This window comes from Lycorma delicatula, chromosome 2 (assembly GCF_047948215.1).
Source record: "Lycorma delicatula isolate Av1 chromosome 2, ASM4794821v1, whole genome shotgun sequence".
Taxonomy (NCBI): Eukaryota; Metazoa; Arthropoda; class Insecta; order Hemiptera; family Fulgoridae; genus Lycorma; species Lycorma delicatula.
Window position 1 is genome coordinate 213,822,350 of NC_134456.1, and position 17,934 is coordinate 213,840,283.

A 17,934-nucleotide genomic window follows, 5' to 3' on the forward strand; every position below is an offset into this window, starting at 1 on the left:
AATCAAATTGAAAAATTAATTTTCAGTGCATTACTCATTAAAGACATTAAATAAGTTTAATCAAATAAACAACATTCAGTCCAAAATATGTTATACTGCTTCTTGAAATAGAGCTGATAAACTGTAAAAAAAAGAATAATATTTTTAAGCTATATACATATTAAATTGTACAGGGTGAGCAACATAAAACCGAACACATAGTGAAACCACTACCCAACATTATTTATGAAAGACTCTCACACAACTAGTGTGACTAGTGGATGTACGTATATGTTACTACTAATTGTTGTTTCTGTTTGTCAGATGGTTACATGTCAGTGTAGTATACATTTTGTTGCGGTGCAGTATTGTGAGTGCAGTTGTGTTTGTGTAAAACACCTTATTCAATCCAGGAGAGGATAGCTACAGTTGAGGCCTACATTCGTTCTGGGTTGTATGAAGAATCACATCAAGTATATGTAGAAAAATTTCCAAATGCCTGAATTCCAGCGAAGAGTAGCATACATGATTTAGTTAAATAATGGTGTACAACAGGTTCAATTTCAAATGCAAAACGAAATCATTAGGACTCCACAGGCCACTGCCGATATTGAAAAGAGAATTACTGCCAGGCCAAAAAAAACTATACACAATTTATCCCAACAATCTGGTGTTAAATACACATCTTGTCATAAAATACTTCATGAATTAAAATTGAAACCATATCGTGTTACAACTGTGCTTCAACTGAAGGAGACAGACAACAAGCTGTCAGCAGAGGACGGTAGCTTCCATGTTCCCCAGAGAGATCTACTTGTGATCTTTTTTCCTTAGGAGCTACTTAAAGGAAGTTTATGCATCTAATCCCTCACAATATTAATGAACTGAAGGTGAACATTAATGAGAAATCAATGCAATTGACAATGTCTTGTGTGACGACTTTCAATATGATCAGTTGAGCACAAAAGTGCATCGATGTCCAGGGTGGTCATTTTGAACATCTTTTGTAACAATAAGGTAAATAAATACAACATTTAAATTATATTTTATGTTTTTCTTATTTAAATTATGCGTATCAATCATAAAATTTCATTCCAACATAGCCTACTGATTCTGCAGCGATTATGTTACGGGTTCTGTTGCTCAGGGTTGTTCAGGGTTATGTTGCTCACTGTGTATTATTCAAAGTAAAAGCTACAAATATAAATTTATTTAAAGACTAGTGGTTAAATAATACAGCTTTGTTTAGTTGCCATAAATATTGTTTTTTTTTTTAAGAGCCACTTTATCAAAATGTTCTCTTTTCCCCTAGGATGTTTCAGTCTAGTATTACAGTGAACTTATAGTAAGATTCATTCTATCACATCTTTCAAAACATGGCAATAATTCATTTTTATCTAAATAACAACAGAATTTACAAATTGACATTTTTTTATTTGCTTATTTAAGAAGCACAGAAATAAAAAAATCCAATAATAAATATTTATTCACCTCAGCATGTTAATTCAAATATATAAAAAAATGTTTATTTTTATAAAATGAAAATAAAAATACTGTCTTTTGCACAGAATAAACATTTCAGTTACGAGAGCTTCAATAAATCGCAAACTTGTCAGAGAACATGACGTTCTTTTTTATAATTGTTCTTATAAAGCATTCAGTCAATAACTGACACGCATAAACACAGTGATCAAGGCCATTGCCCCTCAATTCATTAACTGTAACTGGATGAAAACATTTAACTTTAAAGTCCTTCTGCATACAGTCTTGCATTGTCCATCTTGTAATGCTTAATTCTGCAGAACGTCTGGGCATTGATTTCATCGGAGATTGTTGAATTGATGTCTCCACAGCAACATGTCTCAGCTCAAGTACTCGATATCCCATTACGTGGTGCATCAAGAACACTTCCCAATGCAAAAGCCTTCTTCTCCCATGTCAGTAACATTTGCTGTGATGGTGATGATTTCCCAAAATGCACAAAGAAGTTATTCATAATATTCTCCAATGTTTTACCAGTGTGTGGACGTTCATGAACCCATACACAACCTAACAAATGCTCTTCAACAGTGAACATACTCATATCTGCCATCATTCCATAGTCAACTACTACTAAGGTCATCCCACCATGAATGAACACATTGGATGACCCCCACCATGGCTTATCCTCCCCATCTTTTCCAGCAGCACTGAACAATATCAACATTGAGAATTGGCAGCAGTAGAGAGCCCAATTAAGCTGTATTTATTAGTCTTAGTATGGGTGGGGGACTTCCCACCCATTTAGAACAAATATATATACTTGTACCGTATCTTATTAAGAAGAAAATTATATAAAACTTTTAGTAGAAAAGTTGTATTTTCAATTAGTAGTTGAGAAACAAACTTAAATTAGTAAGATTTAGCACTTCATTATTGTTCCTCTGAGATTCAGTTCAAAATTATGGCTACATAATAGGAGACAACGCAATAGTCTAAATAACATTTTGCAGAAACCATTTACAAATATTTTGTAGACTAACAATGATCAACTTGGAATATTTCTTCATTTCTTATTTTTTTTATAATACTATTGTAAACATACTACAACCAAAACTAACACTAAAATCTGATACAATTTCACAGATTGCATTAACTACTTTTAAAAATAAACTACTTATAAAAAGTCAGATCTGTGAATTACCACTACGTTGGCTTACATCAAGTAACTCATGAAATATTTTGCAGTTGTTTAGCACAGATCGGGATCATAAAAATTGGGAAATATATATTAACTAATTTAACATTGTGAATAGTTTCACACAAACCCTATGGATAACAGAAATGTTTACAGTTTCTAACTACGATGACAAACCATATCTAACACAGAAAAGAATTAAATAAATATTTAACAAGCAGATTAAAAAAAATCATTTTATTTGTATTAACCTTAAAGCTTATGCACATATAAAAATTATAATTAATTCCTAACAAAAATCTTTTTTATCAAGTGGTCCTCCCAAAATATTGATCTTTCTATATGTGTTCATATTATGTTACCTAAATGGTAACATAATGATATAATGGAACATAAATTTTTAGGTTGTAATATTTAATGTTTTATCTAACAATATAATCAAAGAATCATTATTATAAATTAAATAAACAACTACTTTTATTAAATGCATCTTAATATCTTTGATCATTGTTATAAGTTATATATTTTATTGGAATATCTCTGTTGATATCAAATGATGAAGTACAATAAATTTTTCTTAAAATAATCTCTACCCAAAAGATTGGAGCAAAACTCATATTTTTAAATAAAAATTGATAAAGCAATACAAATTATATACCAATTATTTCTACAAAATAAAATATAATTTAAGCACTGATGTGATTTTTTTCAATTGTTTGATTGTTTATATATAAGCAACATATATTTATATATTGAGTGTACTGGGACGTATTTTCCAAACTTCAGGAAGTGATTCTGAGCACCAAAATGAGCAAAAAACCTACTGCAATTAAATTTGGCAAATCTAAGAATAGTGTCTTGTTCTACAAAATAAAAAATTTTGAAAACGTCACCTTCAAAGATTTCAAAATGGCCGCAATCTTAATTCTTTAATCTTCAATAGCTTTGTAATTATTTGTTTGATCAAATTTTCACTTTTACAAAATTTTATTTTGAACAAAAGTACACCTTATTCATAAAAATCTATTGATATACAATCGAGTTACTGCAGACAATTAACCTGGCAGTACATTTGGGCACCGTAATGCAAGCTGATAATTTTTTGCCTGTTTTAATTTCCTCCCCTAAATGTAATAAAAATTGTTAATATTTTGTTGATTCTGCTTTCTTTTTTTTATCCTACATAAGAATTTGAGTAATCGCTGCCCCTGAACCTTGTCAGCAAAAGTAAGCAAAGCATGAACCTCTCTCCACCTAAGATACGTAATACTAGAATGGCTCTAAGCAGATTAATGATTGCCAAAATGATGAAATAAATCAGGAGATATTAGTTAGTGGTCTTAGGATGCTAACTGAGAATACCAAGCTCCAGAAATAACTACTGAGGAAAATTATGAAGGGTGATAAAACTAGATAAAATTTCAGTATACCAATTTTATCATTTTACCCTGTTTATGTAACATAGTTTAATCTAAGCACTTTCTTAGAAAACATAATCAAAATCTGTAATGTGTTGCAAAGTTCTAAGTTGATATGCCAATTAACATATACATTTAATGAAAATAACCACTTCAATGTATTCATTTTTATGAGTATTCAACACGATGAAACAATGATGGCAACTGAATAAAAATCAAACTAAATAAACTTAACCAAGAACTCTGCCTAAATAATACACTGCTGTTTAAAATTAAACTCATATCAAAATCCAAAATTTGCACTTCATAAAAATACAGGAATGTACAGATTAACCCTCCTAAAATAATATAATAATATCAATAACAAAATCCATGCAATACTCCCTTATTTTCTTAGAAGTTAAAAACTGAAATCAGGTCGAAAATACAAGCCATTTTAAGTTTTCAGTAAATAAACATAAAATGCTGAAACAATTTTCAATTTAAAGATTAATAATTCATTCTTATTGCATTAATAGAAATAATTAAAAAATTCACTAACTAAATACTAAATTAATTAATTAATTTAATCTAATTAAATACTAACCTTTTGGACAAGCATTCATCACATTATTAACAAAGTTCGTAAAACATTCAAATAACCATACACTGTTTATCAGCTTGTTCATTTTAGCTTATAATCATCCATCCATTGGCTGAACATTTTTTTCTTTATTTTCTAAAACTTATATGATTAAAAATTAAAATGACTTGATAGGTAGTATTATTGATGATATGTTTACTACAAAACTATTTTTTTTTAAATCAGTAAACACAGTGTATTATACTACAGTGTATTATTATATAATATCACAGTCAATACTTTTTTATTTATTAATAATTTTAAAGTGTTATCTGAAACAAATAAAAGTGATTAATTATCATTAAAAATATAAACAAAACAAAGTAATAATTTTAATAATTATAAGTAATATTAATCACCATTTATAGGTATAGTTGATATAAAATCAACTCAAGTTGTACCAGAAGAGCATATAATATGTAAGCAATGATATTGATTTCCCACCACTAGTTTAGACAGCAAGTACTTAAAGCAAAAGAAAAAGAAAAGCATAAAACATAGACGGAGTTATGAAGGATGTAATACCATAAAAAAAAAATACTTAGAATAAATTTTCTCACTATTCTCAAATTTAATATTACAATAATTGAAATAGGCACAATGTATCTAAAACGTTTCTTGTTTTAGACAAGTGACACTATCTATCAACAAATGGCAGAACTACATAATAGTTAAATCACTCATTAAGAGGTGGTACTTGAGAAGTAAGAATTTTGACTTGAATTTTTTATTTTGTTCCAATTTTGTGATGGAAAAGAGAGAATTTATAAAATTTTCTATAAATCTTAAAAAAAAATTCTCCAGCAACTTAAGTTGATAAAAGCAACATGTAATAGTATCCTTATGTGCGGTAATGATTGGCTATTGGAGTGTTTCAAGTAATTAAAATGGAAATCATTAGTTGATAAAATTTGCTTTCTGGCAAATTTGAACAAATCAAACGGTTCAAAGACATAAAGATTGAAAATTATGCATCATTTAGAAAATATATTAAAGTTTCATAAGATTGAAACAATTAAAGAAACATTTTCTTGATTTACGATTTTTGTGGGTGAAGCTATATACTACTTCTTACCCAATGAAATAGAAAAATTAAAATCAATATGATATATAGCCAAGGGCTACACAAATAAATAAAAGTCAATTTTTTAAAAAAATGCATGTAACATATAAAATTGTTTATGGAATTTTACGGTACTGTAACTACCATACTTTAACTTTGGTGATCTATAGAAACCAGTTTGTTAAATGCGAGATTTTACCTTTCACACCTCTCATTTTCAACATCCTACTCCCTAAGATGTTGAAGGTATAGCAGAAACATCAGGTTGAAGAAATACAATCTATCACATTTTCCAAGAGTTTAAACATTAGATTTTGATTACTTCAATGTATTTGTGATAATACAAAAAAGTAGATAAAAAATTATAAAAATGATATTAATCTTGTACTAAGATTTCAGATGAGATGCAAAAAAAATTAGGAAGACTTTTTTTATCAAAAGCAATTTTTTCTTTCTTTTATGCAAGCAATTGTTATGGAAAACATGGTGAAAATTAAGCAGTTAAAACTGCAGCATAAATTCAATAGAAAGAATAAAATTAATACCATTGAAGTTTTTTGTTAGAGGATTATGTACTACTATGTTACATAATGCCAGATGCACACAACTATTTTTTTATAATGAACACTTCCTTTTTTTTTCCTGGTTAGCCTCCGGGAATTACTGTTCAGGTACTACTTCAAAAGATGAATAAGGATAATAAGTATGAGTGTAAATGAAGTGTAGTCTTGTACAGTCTCAGTTTGACCATTCCTGAGGTGTGTGCTTAATTGAAATCCAATCACCAAAGAACACCGGTATCCACAATCTAGTATTCATATCCGTATAAAAGTAACTGTCTTTACAAGGACTTGAACGCTGGAACTCTCGACTTCCAAATCAGCTGATTTGGGAAGACGCATCCACCACCAGACCAACATGGTCGGTTATGATGAACAATCTGAAAAGTTATCGCCTAACTTCCCAAAAACAACACTGCTAGTGCACAGATTACATTAAAGGAGAGAATAAACATTTTTGGAAAACAGGCCATTTTACATACAGTACACAACACCATTTGGTTGAGATCCATAACCTATGCCTTACAAAACAAAAAAATCTGATATGGACAAGAAACTTGACTTCCTAGTACGCCTTATAAATTACATATACACATTTTTTTTCTGCACCTTGTTTAAACTTATTTCATTTGAAAGTGAGATATGATCTTCCAATTCTTTAATAAAGTGGATAGTTGTGTGTAGATGTGATATCCACCACAATTTCATTGTGGTGGATATCACATTTTTTGTGGTATCAATATCAGCATTTTATGTTAGTTTATATATTAATTTTGTTTCATGTCGCTCAAGTAGATACGTAGTGTAAGTGAGAACGTGTTGTATCCGTAACCATGTGCACAATGTTCGAATCCGACTTCGTATACATATATTTCTTTTAATTTTTTTTTAAAATTAAAAATATTGATTTAATAATTATTAACCTCTGATTGAAAAAAAAATTTAATTAAAATGAATAGTATAGAAAATTTTATTTCGCTAATAATTTCTGATTTTTTTTTCATATTTTTTTTATTGTTATTATTGAACTATTATTTATTGTTAAATTTTTTTTTATAATTAGAAGGTAATAATTATTAATGAATCAATAAAATTAAAAGAAAAAAAAAGTAAAAAAAATATTTGTATATTAACTTGGATTCGAACCAATGTGCCTTCCCCTTGTAAGATCCAAATATTTGATTAATTAAAATTTTATTTGGCTAAACTCTGGAACCAATGAAAATATGTACTACTTATGATGTATCGTTGAAAACCTCTCAATGAGGGCTTATTACTGCAGTTTAGAAAAAGTCCATAATCCAAATATTTTTGATTTTAGGATTTTTTGAACATTTTTGGTGGTTCGATTTTAATTCAGTTGATTGCAATCAAAAGGGGAGGTGTCCCCATTAGGAAGTCCTAAATACAAAATTTCAACATTCTACAGCTAATTGTTTTGGAGTTATGGGAGATACGTTCAAGTAAATTTGAAAGTGAATCATGAATAAAAATGAAAGTCTTGCATGTAAATCTAAAAATGATATCTACCAAAATAAATTTTTAGAAAATAAAGTTTTAGAAAAACTATTCTTAAAATGCACAGTACTAATTAGTTTATCAATAAATACTGATTGATAATAGTAAATTGCAGAACTCACCGAATTATACCAGTGCTATAACATTAATATATTCTGTAACAATCTCCATGGTGAAGAAGTACAAACAGCTTTACTACGTGGACATGGAAGCCTTCTAAGACATTCAGCTAATTTACGATCGCATTCACATAACCTTTGACCACATGATGGTCCTAATGCTGTAAAATAATAATATTAAAATTAATAGATACACAGTATTATATTGAACTCCATAAAAATACAGGCTGTTCCTCACAATATGAGGGTAATAGAAAAATTTAAAAAACTGGAACATGTAAAGAATCTTAATGGATTCAAAGTTATGCAAAAAATAAATTTTCCCGATTCAATTTCAGATTAATTTTTATGTTGTTTGTGTGACTGATCAAATGTATAAAATTATTGAAAAAAATATAAAATTCTAGCAAATGTTAAGATTGAGTTTTAAGTATAAAATATTCACCTCCATATTTCATAGGTGTATCACAAATACATAGTGATAACATTATGGCTGAACCAGAAGTGATATAATTAAGTTTACGGTGAAGATCAAATGACAGCAAAAGACTGCTCCAGTCTGAATAATGAATTAATAAAAAATTTGATTATCTGATTTTTCAGTAAAATGTTTTCATTCTTGATAAATTGCACTTGAGAACAAGTTACTCATAAGGTCAATTTTAAAAAATTTCAAGATGTTTCATTGTAAAATTGTCACAAATATGCTTGGGATAAAATATCTTTGTTGGTAGACTGTTAATAACCGATCAAAAAAAAAATTTAGATGACCTTGACTTAATCAGTATGAACGTATGGTCAGAAAAAAAAATAGAGTTTTAAAATAACAAAAGGTGAGATATACATAGATCTCACCTTTCCATAAAACCCATGAAGTAAGTGACAAAAACAAAAAATGCTATTAATGGTAGATTGAAATAATTGACGTGGGCATTACTGACGAAAAAAATGCAAAATATATAGTTGAATACTGAAAACCTAATACTGTAAAGAATGATAAATTGTACTGCAGATTATTCTTTAATGCAGAATTATAATACAGAAAACTGAAATATAAAAAAAAAACTTAAAGTATTGATGAAATGTATTTTTTAAATCAGATACATAAGTGGGATGAGGAAAATTACTAATTTTTACTAATAGATTGCCTGACTCTGTTTATGCAACAATTGGAAAAGAAAATTTTTTAAAGACAGCATGTGCAATGGGTATTACTCAATAAACTATGTGATGTCTACAATAGGTTAGAATGGACAGGACATCCAAATTGGATGTAATCCTAAACTTTGCTCTTTTTAATCAGATAACTATACCAGACATTATTTCATCGTATAGCATTAACATTCAACATCTCAATTTCTCCCCCCCCCCCCTACACGAGGGAGAAGAACCCTTGTGACGTCTCTGGTCGCCAAACCACCCACTCTGTTCCTAGCTAAGAGTAACTTAATTGGAGGAATTTTCGTTCAACAGTAAATATTTCCATTGCAATGGAAAAGATAGAACAGCAGCAAATCACATTTAACAGTCTAAAGGAAGCCATCAATTTAAAAGAGAGCCTTCTGAAAAACCAGCATAGTTGCAGGAGAGGACAAGAATTTAATACATGGTTTGTCATTGGCATCACTAGGGAAATAAAAGCCAAAAGGTGGTGGAAAAGAGACTAAAACGTACTATGCTCTTGTTGCATACACACTCAACTCAGTCAGGTGGAATAACATATTAAGTGCCCTGGATAGTCCATCATACTGCAATCTGAGAAGACCTGTTTATAACTAACACACAAATGAGGGAGTACATCATATTATCAGACAGTGTCCTGAAGTGCAACTATGTAGCTGAAAACACAGAAAATTTCATTTTCTGTGTTTAGTTCTGCATTTAGTGCAATTGTTTTGAGGAGTCATGTGGTTGAATATAGCTATTACGAATATATTGAAAGAGATATAAGCAGTAGCATACTGAGATCTGCAGGCCATTAACACATGAGGTTTTAAAATAATGAGGAAACTCTTACCTTTTTAAAAAAAAAAGAAGCATGCTCTGATGTAACACAGAAGAGCTTCAGCTGTGCTTTCCTTAGTAAAATAATGTTTAACAATAGTTTGTTGAGGTCAAGTGACTGTACTGAGATAGGGTAGGCTGAATCTGAAGTGTATGGTGATTGCTGAACTAGTTATATCCTGAACAAAGATATTAGTGACATGTGGCTAACATAAAGATGAGGCTAGGCTGTGACCTACCTAGGTTTCAGCTGATGCTTCATATATAATATTAGGTTCGGCCATAGCTGTGGGTAATTAAAAATAACAGTAGGGAGGTAACTCTGGTGACCTAAGTGGGGGTGGCGTGAAATTGATAGAGTAAAGCAGACTCACTTGTTGACTGTCTGCTATTCTGTCATTAGCAGAGGAACCCTGCAACAATGTTAACTCCAAGTATGATTTAGATAAAAAAAAACTGTGAATGTGAGTAAAATTGAAAAATATGTTTAGGATATTAAAAAAAAATAATCAACAAGTTTGTGTGAACACTAGTTAGACATTTCTACGTTATAACACAGCACAAATACTATTTACAGCTATTTAAAATAAATACAAACAAACTTTGTCAGCTGAGTTTAACAATAATGAAAGGGATCTTTTTATTAGTATTATACATCTATACAGAAAAAATATATATATATTATAGTTTGTTTTTGATAATTTAATTGGATTTTAAGAATATGGCCTTACATGTGTGAAGTAGTATGCAAATTTGTTAAAAAACACAATGAAGACTTATTTTACTGACCGCATAGAGGTCTTCTTCTATAACAAGTCCAAACATATGGTACAAAGTATTCAAGATACATTGGACAATCAGCTGTGGAATAACACCAATCATGCATCTTACAATAACTGCAACAAAAAATTGAGAATTCCTTAAAATATTATCATTTTAAAAAGTTAACATGCTAAATTAAGCAATCAAAAAATATTAAACAAACAGTATCATAAAAAGTGACATGAAAAATAGACCCTCTTCCATACCCAGTAAATACCATTTACTAAACTACATCAATGTATTTATTATCAACGAATAAATAAATCACACTTATGAAAAAAAGAGCATACAGTCTCTGATGACTTAAAGCATCAGAAATCCACAAAAAGGGAAGTGGCTGCAAGACCTTCCAAAATACAAAATTATAGTTCTAAAGCTATAAGAAACACAAAGTTTTTTAATTATCATATTCCCAGATTTATAGATGCACATCAATGAAATATTTTAATGACATTAAATCACAAACAGACTAATTTAATTCATAACATGTGATCTTTTCTCTTACTTTTTTCCAGTAATGATTAAAAACTATTTCATAAAAGAGTTTCCAGTGATTTAATACAACTTGATTTTAAATTACCAATTTGTTTTACTTTCATATAACTGATTTAAAGTTCAACGTTGAAATTAAATTTTACTACATTTTTTAACATTTTCATGATTATTTTAAATAAAAGCTATATAATTTTAACTTTTACAACAGTATTTTTTATACATAACATTGTTAAAGAAACCTAAAATGTAAAATGACACAAGGAACCATTCAGTGTGTAAAATTTTATATTTTATCCACAGCGTAAAATGAGCACCTTGGTAGATAATGTCTTGTAAATTTTCATGGATGACTGAATTGATTTTGTCTGCAACAAGATAAAACTTTCACTTTGAGATATCTCAATCTATCGATAAGTTTGGTATTGTTAACTATTTATTATGTCTACGTCTATTGCAGTCTAAAATGTACATCTTGGGGTTGTTTGAAAAAGTCAAAATGAACTGATCATTAGATGTCTGTCTGCTTATTTTTACTGGCAAATTTTTAGTAAATATAAAAATAAAATAAATGAATAAATAAACAAAAAGCACAATATTAACATAACAAGGATGTGTTCCTTGTATCAAACCAGGCAACACAATTATTTTCATGTTACATTACAAAATAATTTGACTTTCAAGAATGATCCAATGTTTCCTTTGATTTATTTTTTTATTTTTTAATAAACTACCTCAAGATCTAAAAGATTTCAGGTTCAATTTATTTAAATGAAATTAAAATAATTTATTTTACATAAACATTATTACTCTCTCAATGAATTTTAAAATAACATCAACTGATTATTAGATAAACCTAAATGTTATTAATATCACTGATAGACAAAAAACATTTTTTTTCATGTTTCTCTAAGTGTGATACCATTTCTTGTATTGCTTTTTTGCATACATTACAGATCTGTAAATACAATTTTTCTATCACCCTTAGTTTTATAAAAAAAAATAAGGAAAAATATAGTTAAAATCTGTAAAATTTATAATTTGACAGTGTTAGAATGATTTAGTTGATGGTTTTCTTTTATAAATAACCTCAGGCACATCCTGAATTAATGTCCAACAGTAATCAGCTAACAAGTTAATATTCAATTTTTCTTTATAGCAGCTTTCCATTACTGAAATGTGTTGGTGTAAACATTCACCATGTTCGTCACTTACATCTCCAAGATTGTCCAGAAAAAAAATCCAGATGTGAGTGGAGGAAATGTATTTTCAAGGACATATTACATCCCATTGCTCTGTATGAAGTCAGAAGTTGGATAACAATAACATGGTAATTGTCATATATTTGTTTGCCGAGAAAATGTTTGCAAACTTCTTTAAATGAAGCCCAAGCTGCATTTTCTACATTAGTTAACATTGAGTTAAATACATCATCTTTGACCAACTCTCTTATTTGAGGACCTACAAATATTCCTTCTTTAATTTTTCCTTCACTTTCATTCAGAAATTTCTGCCTGATGCATAAAAATCTGTGACTATACTTCTTCATTGCTTTTAAAAAATTTTTCATTAGTCCAATATGGAGAAGGGGTAAAAATATTTTTTTGGATTCAACTAAGGGCTCATAAATAATATTTTTCCCATTTGGAGTTAAGTTGTCTCGTTTCTTCCACTCTTTGGTAACATAATGTTTATCCATAGCTTGGCTGTCCCATTCATAAAGAAAACACATGTACTTAGTATAGCCTAATTGCATGCCTAAAAAAATAGCTATAACTTTCAAATCACCATATATGTTCCAGCTATGTTTTTTACAATTTATATTTTCAAGAACGTCTTTCATCACATTATATTCTCTTTCAAATTAATGCTATAAGCGATTGGTATCAAAGGATATTTGTTACCGTTGTGTAGTAGAACCACTTTTAAACTATATTTGAACAAATCTATGAAAAGACACCAGTCCTCAGGTTTATGAACTTGTTCTAAGTGCAATATAAGCTCATCAATATTTGTGAAATAAACCAAATTATTTTCATCAATAAAGTACTGAGAAAGTACTCATATTCATAACATCAGATAGTAATAATAATTTCTTGCATGTTATACTTTCAAGCTGTTGTTCAAAATTATTAAAATACTTTTATAAATTTGAAGAAACACTAGTTTCATACATAACCTTTTAAGTAGAGGGTCTTCCTTCCATGGAGAACTCCATCAGTAACACCCTATTCTGCATCAAAAATATCATTATGTTGATGCATAATGATATCAAATAACAGTTATTATTATCATCAAGGTTATCAAATAACAGGAAATAAAAATACTGTTTTAAAACTTGTTTTATTTTAATAAAAAAGTAAATGTTAAAAATGTACACAATCTGTAAGTACTGATTAAATCCTGCCAATATTTAAAAAAAAAAAAAACCATAGATGCTGTCATCCTTTATACAAATTAAGGAATGTTGCCAGCTGCTTTAAAATTTTCATTCTTATTCATATCCTTAAGAAATGGTGTTAAATTAATTAGAAAACTATAGCCAGATTTAGATATGTCTGTATTTTCCAAAGTGTTAGAAAGAATTATGAAAAATGGACTTTTGAAATTTATTGCTAAGCATAGCATATTAACAGATTTTCAGTATAGGTTAAGGAAACGTTTGTTTACTAATTCAGATATTTACATTTTTACATCCTTGTGCAAAGCTAAGGAAGTATTGTGATCGCAAAAAATTTTTGTTTTCAGATTTTAATGGAAATATCCATTTTGACCACCCCTGAATCGATTTTGACTAGTTTTGGCGTGACATCTGTATGTACATATGTATGTATCCCCCATAACTCAAAAATGATTAGCTGTAGGATGTTGAAATTTTGGAATTTAGACTGGTGTAACATCTAGTTGTGCACCTGCTGTTTTGATTACAATCGACTGTACCAAAAGTGTCCAAAAAGACAAAAATCCAAAGAAAATTTGATTTTTGACTATTAAGTAACTGCAGTAATAAGCCCTCATATTTATCTTTTCAATTCTGTCATAAGTAGTACTTATTTTCATTGGTTCCAGTTACAGTAAAAAATATTTTAATTTATGAAAACTATTTGGAACTTACAAGGAGAAGGCAGCACATCGGTTTGAAACAGACTTCAGCTCCTTTGTTTTAACTTTTCTTTTTTTTTGTTCTGACTTAAATATATTGATTTAAAAATAATTATTAACCTTTGACTGTAAAAAAAAGTTTTACGATAAATAATGATTCAATAGTAACAATAAAAAAAAAAAAGAAAAAATATCACTAAAATTTTATTATGTTCTTTTCATTTAAAAAAATTGTGTAAATGTAATTTAATAGTCATAAAGGAAGTCATATGGTGTCTACATCAAATTATTTAACAAATATTTTAAATAATGTAAACAGCAAAAAGATTTTATTTTAATTTTTTTGTGATCTCGGTAGAACATTCAATTTAATTTCATTTTTTTTTTGCTGTTAAAAATTTGGTGTCCTAAAATTTGGTGAACCTTCTAACCATACACAGGCTGTTGAAACTTATAAGCCTACAGATCTGTCTTTTAAACTGATATACACTTTCTTACACTGTGTTAGATAGATATTAATGCTTTAAAGACACTGAAATCTTCTTTTATTCATCTGTTTTCTTTTATTCATCTTCTTTTAGTCATGCCTGTGATCAGAGGAAACATTGGAATATCACCATGGTAATGTTTCATATCTATCAACAGGTGGAAAGTATCATTCCAATTCCACTACAATCATCTTTTTAGAATAAACAGAATTTAAGAGAGTGGACATTTATAAACACAGCAATCAAAATGTTTATAAATAAAAAAAAAACAGTAAAAACTACATCACAATTTTGTTTAAAAAACAGATTAATATATTAAACTTTTGCAAATCAATTCATAAAAATAGAACATGTATACATACTTTATAACTGACAAGTAAAATTTTACACATCACTATGAATCAAATTCAGAATACCTTTTAACAATTGTGAAATTTATAACCACACAACACATTACAAAAACAAGATATTTAATTAACAAAGATAATGTAGATAACATGTATTGTTTAACTACATATTTATGATAGCTGATGTCAATGTAATACCACCACTAACCGGGCTTAAGGAAGAACTGATAATTACAGGTAGTGTTTGGAAGAATAATTAACTTAAAGTTTGAAAGTGAATTGTCAACTGTTTTTCTTATCTTTAAGCTAAAAATCATTAGAAAGTATTTGATCATATAAAGTTATATTTATATTAATTTTTAGTAAAAATGTGTTAAAACGGTAGGGGACATGAATAGTTTACAATCAGAAAGTGTTGTTCTTGATTCAGGTCTCTTTAGAATTAAATAGTCAGATGACTATTTTATTTCAATTCGTGTTACCACTGGTAACTCGGATTGAAGTAAAATGTTGACAGATTAATTTGTTGTTTATTAATTAATTAAACAGATGGAAAATTAATTTGTTAATGGCTGATTTCAAAAAACCACAAAAAGTAAAAATTCCTTTTTTTAATTTTCCTTAAATTCTAACTTTTTAAAATTACACCAAATTAAAAACGCCTAACCATTAATTTGGGACAACCAAAAAATTAAAAATTGAAGAATATTTTATATGTTTATAATTGAACATGATTGACAATACAAGGTTAATATACCCCATTTATAAAATATTCGGAAATATGAAAACCGAAATTGTTCATGAACACAATACTTCCTTTACTTCGTACAAGGAAGTAAAAAAATTAAGATGTGTATTAAAAAAAAGATTATGAATTCGTGTGAATTAATAATATATTATAAATATAGATAGTATTTTAATTTAGTTTTCTTTTTCATTAGGCTTTTTATAAGTTCCAAAATAATATTTGTTTTAATACATTTAGTTAGTTACATTCATAAGTATTACAATTGGCTTGTTTCCCGCGTAGACTTTAAAAATCAAAATGTCGGCAGTAAAGGATTTTCCGGTTATTAATGCGATTGCAAAGATAGCGTCTTTTCAAACGCTATGTTACTAGCTGTTATTCAATTAATTTAATGGCGTGGGTTTGTGTGGTGGTTTAGTTCTCCAATGCTTACTACGAAAAATTATAATATAGATCTACCGATTGGTTTCCGTGAATAGCGAAATAAATTTTTCGCACATGCTCCTCTTAATAAAAGTGTGTGAATGATATATACATATTTAATCTGTTCTAAATAAGTGGATGAAAAAAGTAAGTAATGTCATTTATTTATTTTTGTTGAATTACTGTACGTAATGTTGAATTGAGTTTTTGAAAGCGGCTTTACATATTAAATATTTGTAGAGGTATATTTGATAAATTGTGATAAAGAGGTATACTAAGTAAATTGAAAATATAAGTGATTAAGAAGTTAACATTTGTAGTTAATTTGAACAACACGGTAATTTAGACCTAAATTTTTGGAAACTTTTTGTTACTGTTTTAATATTATTTTTTTGTGTTCATGGACTAAGTTACTTTGCATTATTAAGTTACTTTCTTGTAAGTTCTAATCACCATGTTAAAGATTTTATTCAAAATTATCAGTTGCATATTGGTTATTCCTGCTGAATATTAAGTAGCACTAATGATTTCCCCATTCTAGCTGTCTATTTTAATGGTTTGCTTACAGTGTTTAACATTTGTATATAAAGAAACGTGTAAACGTTTACCACCTGAGACAAATGATTTAAATTAAAGCTTCAACATTTTTTATTTGTAAACTCAAATTTGTTATATGAATGTGAAAAGCATAGTAACTATATTGAATAAATATAATGTACTATGCTTAACAAAAAAAAAAAAAGAAATAATACTTAGGTTATTAAATTATTTTCAAAATGATAGAATTTTTCTTGCAAAAGTCTTAAGCTCCTTTTTAAATCAGCTTCTTCTTGGAGTAAATAGGAATAAGGTAATATATACATATATTTTACCTGCAAGTCATATTCAGTAATATATATATTTTATTTTTGTGAATTGTGTATGCTTTTAATAAATAAATTAATTAGCTGCATAAGACATTTGGAAGAAAGAGTTTAATAATCTGAAACAGACTAGTTTAAAAACTTTAAACATAATTATTTAGGTTTTCCTTTTATAAAAAAAAATTGTTAATTTAGTATCATCTATTCAATTTAAGTGACTATAAAATTTGAGTTCTTTTTCCAAATTATAACATTTCAAAATTTTGGTAAATTTCTTCTATTTGCTTAATTTATAAGAACTATACTTGAGTTTTGATCATAGAGATTTCTTAAAATTATTTTTTTAACAGTTACTAGATTTTCCTTAGAAATTCTGTAGACTTTACATACTATACAACACTTCTGTAAAATTATGCTTTCCTAGTGTCTTAATTATGGGTTTTTGAATAAGAATTTTTTATTTTGTTGAAAGCCACTTTCATTTTTTGTGTTCCGGCGGCTATTACTTCTTTTTTTTTTAAAACATTCAAAGTAATTATTTCACTTAAATGTTTAAACTTTTGGACTTGTTTGAGTGATTGTTATACTGAAATTCTCATGGTTTGGATTCTACATTTATTATTGGAATCCAATATATGAAATTTGCAGCTTGATTTTGTTTGCACATTTTCTAATGTTTGAATTCTCTA

The 17,934-nt window shown here is 28.2% G+C and overlaps 1 long non-coding RNA gene across 4 annotated transcripts in view; it reads left to right on the forward strand.

Annotated features, from left to right (window-relative positions):
• Positions 1–17,934, forward strand: part of LOC142319637 (uncharacterized) — a 270,901-nt gene that overhangs the window by 213,671 nt on the left and 39,296 nt on the right. Inside the window, exon 6 of one of the 4 annotated variants that reach the window (XR_012755239.1) lies at positions 304–990. The exons of the other annotated variants lie outside the window; for them this stretch is intronic. This is a non-coding gene — a long non-coding RNA (uncharacterized LOC142319637). Of the gene's footprint in view, positions 1–303; positions 991–17,934 lie in introns of those variants that run through there. 4 annotated transcript variants of the gene reach the window in all.